This window comes from Phyllostomus discolor, chromosome 3 (genome assembly GCF_004126475.2).
Source record: "Phyllostomus discolor isolate MPI-MPIP mPhyDis1 chromosome 3, mPhyDis1.pri.v3, whole genome shotgun sequence".
Classification (NCBI taxonomy): Eukaryota; Metazoa; Chordata; class Mammalia; order Chiroptera; family Phyllostomidae; genus Phyllostomus; species Phyllostomus discolor.
Window position 1 is genome coordinate 118,997,014 of NC_040905.2, and position 11,628 is coordinate 119,008,641.

Here is an 11,628-nt window from a genome sequence, read left to right on the forward strand (position 1 = left end):
GGGAATTGAACCAGCAACCCTTTGGTTCGCAGGCTGGTGCTCAATCCACTGCCCACACCAGCCAGGGCAGTTTGGTGAGTAGCTTTCCAGGACTTTCTGCACATGTCTATGTCCCACAGAAAGGATATAATACCGTATTTTTCTTTTATATAAGTAGTGTCAGATTCTATGTGAATATGACATGTTGTGCAATGTGCTTTTTTTCATTCAGTCATACAGTCAAGAGATCTGTTCATGTTACTATATTGAACACACCTTCTCCTTTTTAGCTGCTATGTAGTATTCCACCATATGACTGTGCCATTGATTACTTAGTCATGCTGTCCCTGATTGAGTGCTATTTGTTTCTAATTTTTGCTGTTGCAAATGATGTGGGAATGAACACCCTCGTGCATGGCTGCACGTGTACACGTGCAGTGTGCACACATGCACGGGCTCCTCCATGGTTGATGCAGAGCGGGGGAGCACCCATGTCCCAGCGTGTGTGCCTTTACATTTTTAATGATATTGCCATTAGCTTGTGGATTTGAAGAAAAAGTGGTGGACTTGAAGGATTACATGAACATAAAGTGGTTAAAACTTCAAAGTGGTTAGACTTGAAGAGTTACGTCAGGAAACTATTTTTTACCAGTAGTTTCAGCCATGCTCTGGAGCAGCAGTCCCCAACCTTTTTGTTACCATGGACAGGTTTTGTGGAAGACAAATTTTCCATGGACGGGGCAGGGGGACAAGAAGCAGAGCTCAGGCAGCAAAGTCAGCAAACTGCCCGCTGCTCACCTCTTGCTCTGTGGCCCAGTTCCTAACAGGCCATGGATTGGTACCAGTCCATGGCCTGAGGGTTGGGGAACTCTGCTCTGGAGGATTGAACAGCTTTTCGGTCATTTTAAACTGAAGAACAGTCTCATTTTCAGGCACAAAACTCCAGCATAATTCAAAATTTCAACATCATATCCAATTTAAAGTGACGGGAAGTGGAAGGGGATCTGGCCTTTCGCTCTCCTTTCTATCCCCTCCCTCCCTAAGCTCTTCCCACCCTGCTCTGCTGGCTCCTTCAAGGTTCAGGTTAATTAGAGGAAGAGTCAGATGACATATAATTAGTGTGGCTGTAATCTGGGACCTCTGTCATGATGGGTGTCCAAATACTCCTGCTTTCATGGCCAGTGTTGTTGGGTTCTTCAGAGATGATATAGGCAGTCAGACTGACCTGTGATAACCCCTCAGTTTCTGCCCTTCCCTATGCCCCCTCAGCCCACTTCCTATAGTTACACTACTGCTGGGTCCTTTTGCCAAGACAGGTGGCTGTTTTTTGGCAGAGAGACCTATCACAATACTTTAAGTCCAGCTACTTATTGGTGGCCTAGCGTGTCTCATACAAAGATAACAGTGTGCTCCTCTCTCCACCCTTGCCTGGCCGTCTTGGGCTGCTCTAGTATACTTTTTCCCCACTCTGGAATTCTCCAGTGGGGAAGCCAGAACTAGTCTCCATGTTCAGGCAGGTCTCCAGGCTCTCAGGGACATGTGTCAGGTTCTCTTGAGAACTTCTTATCAACCTTCATCTGGGCCTTGCAGTTTCTGTAGCCGAGAGCAGGAGAGGTACCTCCAAACTCCATGAGGGCTTGTTTTAGAGCTACCCCTTCGTTTGCTTTGAGGTGTGGGGAGCACTCCATGGGGGACAGGAAGAGAAACACAGTGGCTCTCCAATCCGTCCAGGAAGGGTGTGATTTGCTCTCACTAGGAAGGCCCTGAGGGTGTGTTTCCAGTGTGGGGCAGCATTTCTATTACCTATTGTTCCCATCTTAAAAGGATTCTGAATAATTTGCTCCAGGAGATGTGACAGGTAATCTGAGATCCTCAGAAGGAATAGTATATTAGTAAAATTGAAGGTCATCATGGATGATTTAAGTTGTTGCTATTGTTTTCCTAGATTTTCCTGAGAGTAGAGAATTTAGCCAGGTGGGGTGGAGCTGGGAGTTCTAGGAAGGGACTTGAGAGTCAGGAAACAGCCCCTGTTTAGTTGCCCAGGGTTGGCTGAAAGGGTAGAAACAGTCCCCATGGTATAAATATGTAAGCTTTTCCTTTAAACCATCATGAAACGTTGTGAACCAAATAGTATGAGAGATAATGTCAAAGAGTTTTTAATGAAATGGAAGATACTCATAGGTGAGAAACAACAAAGCATCATGTCAAAGTGTGTTTATATATACACATACATACATACATGCATATAAATTTAATAAAGATTACAACTCTGTTGCCAAAAAATTGTACAGTCACTTGTATATACTTCAATGCTCATTCATAAAAATGGTTTATATTTTCTTACATAATCATATTGCTATTATCACACCTAACAAAATCAACAACTATTCCTTAGCACCATGGACCTGCCAATCTGATGAGCCATTATATTGCTGGAATTTATCTGTGGTGTTTAATAATATTCCATTTGTTCATTGTATCTGTCCATTCTCTTAATGGTGAACATTGGGTCGTTTCAGGTTCTTCGCTGTTATGGGTAGTGTGGATATGCATATATTTGCATGTGTTTCCTGATGCATATGTACTAAATATATTTTGACAAATAACTGACAGTGGAATTGCTGGGCAGGTTATGCAGTGTTCAAACCTGTGTTTCAAAAGTGAGTGTATCAATTTTCACACTAACCAACAGTGTATTAGAGCTCCCATCAATCCCTAAGCTCTTTAACACTTGGATGTATGTATTGGGTTACAAAGTAAAATTCAGTTTCTTTTTCTAAAAAATTTTATTTATTTTATTTTTAGAGAGAGGGGAAGGGAGGGAGAGAAGGAGAGCGATATCAATGTGTGGTTGCCTCTCACATGGCCCCCACTGGGAACCTGGTCCACAACCCAGGCATGTGTCCTGACTGGGAATTGAACTGGTGACCCTCTGGTCTGCAGCCCGCACTCAATCCACTGAGCTACACCAGCCAGGTCTAAGTTTCTTATTGTGTTTTCATTCAGAAAAGTTTAAAGAACATTGGTTTAAAATGTCAAATAGTGTCCTGGCTGGTGTGGCTCAGTGGATTGAGCGCCGGCCTGCAAAGTGTCGCTGGTTCTATTCCCAGTCAGGGCACATACCTGGGTTGCAGGTCCCCAGTAGGGGGCGCTCAAGAAGCAACAATACATTGATTCTCTCCCTCTTTCTCCCTCCCTTCCCCTCTCTAAAAATAAATAAAATCTTAAAAAAAGTCAAATAGTTATAAAGGATTTGTTATAAAAACCTGCAGTCTCTTACTCCTTGCCCACAACTCCGCTGAGGCAATCATTTTGTTAATTTTACTACGTCTTTAAAACTCTAACACACATAATGCTATATCTTAACTTTCAGGCATTATTTATTAGATCTTCCTACTATGCAAGATGGGAATTTTTCTCGTTTCACCACTCCCTCTCCCTTTTCTCCATCTTCCCAGTATAGTCAAATCTTTATTTTTTATTAAATCGATATTCTGGCTTTACATTAATATGACTATACAAATAGTATTCATGGCTAAGCCATGTAATATTCTGGTTTTTCTCTTTTTATGTTTTTGTTTTCTCTCTAATTAAAAATTGTCTTTTCCCTTTCCTTAGTCATCTTAGTGGTTCTCATTAATTCAGTTGCCAACCTCTCTGTCCTGCCAGTTGTCTAAGTCTCTTGGCATGTCAGCAAGTCAGGTTGCTACAGAGCTCACCCAAACTGTAAGCGAGCAGACTGGGGCCCGTCCACGTGGTGCTGTTGACGGGAGAGACCTGGTTCTTCTTGCTGACGCATGTAAAGAATTACATATCAGCAAATCTAGTAGTATGTAATCAGTTTATTAGTGGTCCGCTTCCATGGAAGAGAACAGGACTGGGTAGATTAGGAGGTAAAAGGGAAAGTTTCAGAGTAAAGCAGGGTGAGAAAAGCAAGAGAGGCTGGAGACCAGGGTGGCAAGCCCCTGGGCAGCCTGAGGCCAGAGGCCCCTGTGGCCCAAGAGCTAAGAGCCCCAGAGAGAGAGAGCATCCTGAGCTCCCAAGAGGGAGAGAGAGCGAGTCCTTTGTTCTCCAGACTTATATAGCTGGTGGGATAGGAGGGGAAAAGGTACATATCGTTTAACAGGTAAATGTGGTGCCAGCTTTCCTAGGGAAATGTGACTACCCAAATTTAGGGATGGATGGGGGTCTGTCTGCTCGAATTCTTATCTTGCTCCAGACTCCATTTGGTCATCTTGTTGTAAAACAAATACGTGACAGGAGGCAGTTAATTAAAATTGGGGCAATTTCCAACGTCATTTATGGGCTCTTTCTGTGAGCATCAGGGACCCTCTCCCACATTCAGACCTTGGGATGAAAGCACAGTTTCAAGGCTTTCTTTCCCAGATAGTGGAAATGTTACGTAGAATTTCAAGGACTTTCTTTCTTGCTAACATAAGTGTTTTTTTGTGATATTGAAACACCTGGCAATATTATTAGACCAGGCTTAGACCTACTGAGTTAGCATGTGAGACTTGTCTCCTTCCTCCTCCCTGCCTCGGTTTCTCTTTATTCTACCTAATTGGTAAAAGGCGTTTCCTGGCAACCAGGGTGCTAAATGCTGGCCAGTGACAGCACTGCAGTCTCAGAGTTTTTCCTATGGCTGTCTCCTGCTTCAGTGCCTTGGTGTAAGACCCTACAGTTAATGCTGGAAGGCGCAGATCTTTATATACAACACTCTAACCTTGGGGGAGCTCAGAGCACCTCAGCTCAGAGCCCTCCTTTTCCACGAGACCCAGCACTTCCCATGCTCCCCACCAGACTATTTATTAGCGAAAAGCCCCCAAAGTTTCCCTTGTCCTTATCTTAAGCCAACTGTGCAAACAGTCCTCCAGTCTCTCTGGATCAAAGTCACCATCCTCACGCACTAGCTCCCCTTCAGGATCTGGGATACGTGTTCATCAGCCTCCACCTAATAGTCCAAAAAAAGCATGTGCTATGTTTCTCTGGATCATGGTGAAACTCAGGAAAGGCACAAGTCTTAATAGTCCAGGTAAAAATCCAAGTGTAGCAGGACAGGATGTTGCAAGGAAGTCTTTTGCTTCTTCCCAGGCCGCATGGCGTCCTTCCTCACTCCAAGCTACATCCTACAAGGCAGAAACCCTCCTTCTTTCTAAACACTCCTTCTTTCTAAATCAGGTGGCTAAGACTGCTCCCAAGTCACATCGTCAAGAAGTCCCCTGCCCCCGCCAGCTGCCCTGCTTTAGTTTAAATCCTTAGGCTGCTCCTCCTCTGAAACCCCATTTCTGACTCCTCCCACAAGGGTTTACAGCCAGCAGTGCTCTGGTCTCTTCTGCCTTTCTGCGGTTGCCCTTCTTAATCTGGGCAGGCTTGGTCGCGGAAGTAAGGGAACCACCTTCCTGCTCTCCCGCAGGCAGAGCAAGCCCCTCCAGTTTACATCAGGAGTCAAAGTCATGCCCATCTCCCAGGCTCCAAGCCAAGCCACAGCTACTTAACATACGAATGAAGCTAGGCAGCTGTTATTGATATGCAAAATGCCTCTCAACTGGTCTGTCAACTTCCCTATTCCCCTAGAGACAGCTGTGGGGATTTCGGGGCTTCTCAGCCTACTCCCAGCACAGAACCTCGTCCCACACCTGTTACAAGATGTTCCATCTAGTGGGTTATCTGTCCTCACCACTTACCTGCCAGTCTTCTGAGGCCCCAGTCCCCAAAGCCATTGTTTCTCCCTCCTAGTGCAGAGACTACAGCTATTTTTTTTTTTAACTCTTCAAGCCTTAGCAGTCTGGCATTTACATGACCCACATCTCTACTATTAGGTTGGAGTTGCTCAAGAAACCAGACGGACTCAGCAAGCTAAGGAGCAGGGTTTATTATTGGGAAATAAGAGGGAAAAGTGGAGCCAACCATGGGAGGTTGGGACTTGCTCAGTTGTTCTTAGGGCAGGGTTTTTAAGCGCAAAAACCTGCGAAGGGTAACTGGTTGAGGTGTCAGAGTCTGATTGGCTAGAGCTGGTTGCTGGGTGCCATTTCTGCTGACCACTGTTCTTGACAGGCTCAAGTTAAAGCTGTATTCTGTTATGCCGAATAGGCCGACTCCAGACCCCAGTCTTAGGCGAACATCTGTTTGTTCTCGGTAGGGTTGGCAGGCAGTTTCCCAGGCAGGCCTTTTCCCAGGCTACAGTTTCCCACAGTACAGTTTTCCCACCTGGTGATTTTCCATTCCTCCTAGGCCTGCCTAGGTCTGCCATCTACCAGGGCCTTTTCCTTTTTCTTTTAAAGTATATTTTATTGATTATGCTATTATAGTTTTCCCAATTTTTCCGCCTTTATCCCCTCTTCCCCCTATATCCCCCAACCCTCCAGCATTCCCCTGCCTTAGTTCATGTCCATGGGTTGGACATACAAGTTCTTTGAATTCTCTGTTTTCTATACCATTCTTAACCTCTCCCCATCTATTTTATGCCTACTAATTATGCTTCTTCCCTGTACCTTTTCTCCCCTATTCCTCCCTTCCCCCTCCCCACTGAACTCCCTCTGTGTGATGTCCATTTCTCTGATTCTGTTCCTGTTCTAGTCATTTGCTTAGTTTTTGTTTTTGTTGTTTTTCTTTCCTTTTTTACGTACATTTGTTGATAGTTGTGAGTTTGTTGTCATTTTACTGTCCATAGTTTTTGATCTTCTTCAATTTCTTAGGTAAGTCCCTTTAACATTTCATACAATAAAGGCTCGGTGATGATGAACTCTTTTAACTTGACCTTATCTGGGAAGCACTTTATCTACCCTTCCATTCTAAATGATGGCTTTGCTGGATAGAGTATTCTTGGATGTAAGTCCTTGCCTTTCATGGCTTGGAATACTTCTTTCCAGCCCCTTCTTGCCTGCAAGATTTCTTTTGAGAAATCAACTGGTAACCTCACGGGAACTCCTTTGTAGGTAACTGTCTCCTTTCCTCTTGCTGCTTTTAAGATTCTCTCTTTATCTTTGATCTTGGGTAACAATGATGATGTGCCCTGGTGTGTTCCTCTTTGGGTCCAACTTCTTTGGGACTTTCTGGGCTTCCTGGAAGTCTGTTTTCTTTGCCAGATTGGGGAAGTTTTCCTTCATTATTTGTTCAAATAAGTTTTCAATTTCTTGCTGTTGTTCTTCTTCTGACACCCCTATAATTCAGATATTGGAATGTTTAAAGCTTTCCCAGAGGTTCCTAAGCCTCTCTTTATTTTTCTGAATTCTTGTTTCTTCATTCTGTTGCGGTTGGATATTTATTTCTTCCTTTTGTTCCAAATCATTGATTTGAGTCCTGATTTCCTTCCTGTCACTGTTAGTTCCCTGAATATTTTGCTTTATTTCACTTGGGTATCCTTCATTTGTTCTTTCATTTTTCGACCAAGCTCAGTCAGATCTGTGAGCATTTTGATTACCAGGGCTTTGAACTCTCCATCAGATAGGTTGGCTATCTCCCCATTGCTTAGCTCTCTTTCTGGAGTTTTGCTCTGTTCTTTCATTTGGGCCATATTTCTGTCCTTGTGCACCTGTTAAGTTGTAAGGGGGTGTGGCCTTAGGTATTTACCAGGGCGGGGCAACCCTCCTTGCTGCACTGCGGTGCTGTCTGTGGGAGAGGGGCCAGAGAGGGAACAATGCAGCTCACCTGCTTAGCTCTAGCCCCACTTTCCAATGAACCCCGTGTAAGACTGGGAGTTTCTCACACCTGGGCAAACCCCGCCATCATCCACAATCAGCTCTGAGTCTCAGTTTCCCGTTCAGCCAGTCTCACCTACCAGGGCCTTTTTCAAGGTCAAGTCCGTGTTGCTAAATCCAGCGGACATGCTTCTGTTTTAATTTTAACCTCTCAGCAGCATTTCACATGGTTGATGTCTGGCTTCCTGAAAGCAGTTAGTTTCCTTATTCTTGCTAATCAGTTGTCTTTCTGTTGTGGTCTGCATGTTCCCTGAAGCAGGCTCTGAGATAAGGGTTCTAGTACAAGGAAGGTGGTGCAGGGGTCCCTGGCAGAGGGGCAAGGGAGGAAAGGTGGCTGCTTAAGGGTGCAGTTTTTCATCCCCCCCCTTTCATTGAGGTATAATTGACACATGGGCTGTGAAATAATTCACAAAGAGAAGAAAGTGCAGAGAGTAAATGTTTTATTTTTACTTTTCTAAGGGAGGGAAAGGGCTGGGTGTGGAGATGTGCACTAGCACCAGTACCAGCAGTGAGGAGTTGGGGCTTTGAGTTTTTATCAGGTAATGGGGTAGCTGTGGAGCAGGATGTTTCGGTTAGGCTGCAAAGTGTTTCGACATTATCTTTGGGTGCAGGGTCTGGTTGTCATTATGGTCTGGCATGTACTGTTTTGTGGGTTCTGAGAGCCTCTGTGCCTTCAGGGCACTTCCTGTAATTTTCTAGTCCTGAAGATAAAGGCTTATACAGCAGTTAGGGTCAGTCATGCTTGGAGGTTTAGTTAGCCCTGGTAAAGAGGGCCTGAGAAAGTGGCTTTTGTCCTATTAAAAATTGCATGTATTTAGAGTGTACAATTGATAGGGGACTCAAAACTTGGAAAATTTTAGCTTAAGGTAAAAAGCTGTAAGTCTAGCAAGTAATGTGTATGTTAAGCTTTTGTTTTAGAAACTGCAAATAAGGCCCATCCTGGCTCCTGAGAAAAGCAGCTGACCTCCTGGGGCACTGGCTAGAGATTACTACTTGGGGACATGTTGGAGGCATCTGGACCTTTTGTGTAACCCCCCTTCCCCTTGGGAACAGCTAACTGCCGAGAACAGGAAGGCTGCAGCTTCACTCACCTAATCCTCTCTGAATCTCAAAGCCCTCACCGCACCTTGTTTGTCCTCCCCCTGTGACCCCCCCTTATAAAAGATCTGCCCAGGAAAGAGAAGGCAAGATGGTTTGTTGGGGTATGAATCCGCAATCTTCTTGGACTGCCGGCCATCTGAATAAAGCGCCCATAAAAGATTCAATCACTATCATTGCTTATTGGATTTGGTAGTGACAGGCAGCCCCAATGCCGGTGTCTTTTCCGATTACACAATGTGATGATTTGATATATGTATACACTGTGAAATGATCACCCACAATCAAGCTAATTAACATCCATCATCTCACATAGTCATTATTTTTCCTGTAGTGAGAATGTTTCAGGGTGCAGCCAAGAGGGGGGACCCCAAATGGGCATTTGAAATGGGGTCCAGAACTTAAGGTGTCCAGGAGATTTTAAGATGTCTTCACCCCCATTCCCCAGGTGTGGGCTGGGGGAAGGGACACACGGAGCAGGGCCTTTGAAAGCTGTTTCTCATAGCAACAGCCTTGCAGCTAACCTCTGGTGTGGTCATTTAACATATCTATAGCCTTCGGCTGGTCGCTTAGATATGTTAAATAGCTGTGGCCAGGCTGTGAGCCAGGGGAATGGAAGTAACTTCCCCACCAAGACATAACTGGGGGACAGGTCCCCCGAGTTACAGTGCCTGCGTGGGAGCTTGGAGATGATTGGCTCCAGGACTTGGGGCCACACCTGCCCAGACTCATGATGGCAGCCCAGTAAAGCTGGAAGGATGTGAGGCCGAGTGTGGGAGGAGTCGGAAATGGGGCTGTAGAGGAAGATTGGCACGGGGATTTAAACCGAGATGCAGCAGCCATTGGAGAGAGAACCACACAGCTTTAGCAGAGTAAAGACTCCCGTGGCTCTGAGGGAGAGAACCACGTGGCCTTGACAGAGTGGAGACTCCCGCAGCCCTGAGAGGGAGTACCATGCAGCTCTGGCAAAGTGGGGACTCCTGTGGCCCCCACAGCTTTAGAAGGGGGAACCACCGCCTGGTTTTAGCAGAGATCCCGGTGACTCAGCTGAGGGTGCTGGGAACCCAGGGAGGTCTCCCAGTTGAGATGGAGTACTAACTGGGAAGAACCAGAGGACTGCCTGAGCCATGGACTTCTATTTCCTTTCCTGAGATACGGTACTCTGGACTGGGCAAAGGGGGAAGGAAGGAAGGACTGTGTCTGTTTGTGGGTGTTTTAAGGGACTTTGGGATTTTTGATAAAGACATTAGGTCACTACTTTAAGTTTTTATAGCATTAAATAAACATTTCCTTTCCTTTTCACGAATCTCTGGCATTGAGAGACGTCTTTCCTCTGGTGGCAGACATAATGGACCTGGGGGCTTCTTTCAATACTAGTATATCGTCCCAGGCCCCCCTTGTTTGTTCTGTAACAAGAACACTTAAGATCTATTCTTAGCATGTTTCAGGCATGCACCACAGCAGCAGCCATTGGAGAGAGATTATTAACTATAGCCACCATGCTGTACATTACATCTTTAAAACTTATTCAGCCTTCATAACTTTGTACAAAGGGTGCTATATTAAGCCAGTGGCCTCAAGGAGTGACTGGACCTTAATCCAGAGGGGAAACTCTGGGGAATGGTGAAAAACACATACCTCTGAATTATCCTGTGGGGGAGCTTTGCCCACAGAGCCCCCCATCTGCCACGGATGAGAATAAGTCTACCAAGACATGAACTGCTTGGGGAGGAAAGGTGGCTGATCTCTCGAAGGAAAAGGACCAAGAGCCTTTTCCTCAATGGCTTTTATTGGGTTCGTTTACACAGGAATTCAGGTAAAGCTCATTACTCATTGCCAGGAAGTAAGGATCAAATAACAAGGGACTCTGAGGGCCTATTTTGAGTCAGGGTCAGATAGCTAAAGAGCTGTAAAACTTTGAGGAACAAACTTACTTCTTCCTTGGACCCTTATCATTCAATTGAGAGCATTCTAAACAAAGGAGGTTTCACAGGATTTTACATATTCTTTCTTAGGCCTGATCACCTGGGGAACCCACACTTTCCAGCACAGGGCTGCACCACCCTCTGTCATTGTTTCAGGCTTAGGTGGAGCAAGAGAAGTAAGGCAGCCAAGAGATTAGGAGATTTTCTCCCAAACAATGAGGACTCAGGCTATGTCAAAGCTGAGGGGTGAGGGTCCATCACCCCCTTTTGCTGTAGCCCCCAAAGTCCTTCCTTGGGGGCCTCCCACATGATCGTGCCTGTCTTAGATCGTTCCCCCCTTGGGAATCTTACCCATCATTGGCTAACCGACCAAGCACTGGGGGCCAGGCAGGGTGAAGTAAAAGGAGCAGAAGCAGCGCTCCTTCCAGGGAGACAAGCTTTTGTCTCCTTGCTGGCTTACAGTCCAAGGCCATTCCCTCAGCCTTAGCCTTGTTGGGGGTTACAGCTTCTGATACCAGGCAGGGCGGTTCCCAGTATTATCCCACCTAAGGTGCAAGTATACTGGGGTATTGATGTAGCAGCTTCTGAAAGTAGTTGGTTGAGAGCTGCTTTGGGAGTGGAACGGTATTTTTGGCTTAATGAGTTATGGGCCTAGCAGCCATCTGGAGGTTGATCTGCAGAGTCTGAGGGTGTTAGTATCTGAGTAATTTGTAGGGAGGGTGCTGACAGTGTCTGCTATATGCCCCAAATAGAATTTAAGGTACATGAGGGCAGGGACTTTGTGTATTTTGCTTATTTCTAGATCTCCAATGCCTGGCACATAATAGTTGCTGAATACATAGTATTTTAATGAACAAATGAATGAGTGAGGAATTCATGAATTCAGTTGTAAGGGTTCAGAAGGAGGTTAAGCAAACTAAAGTAGTAGA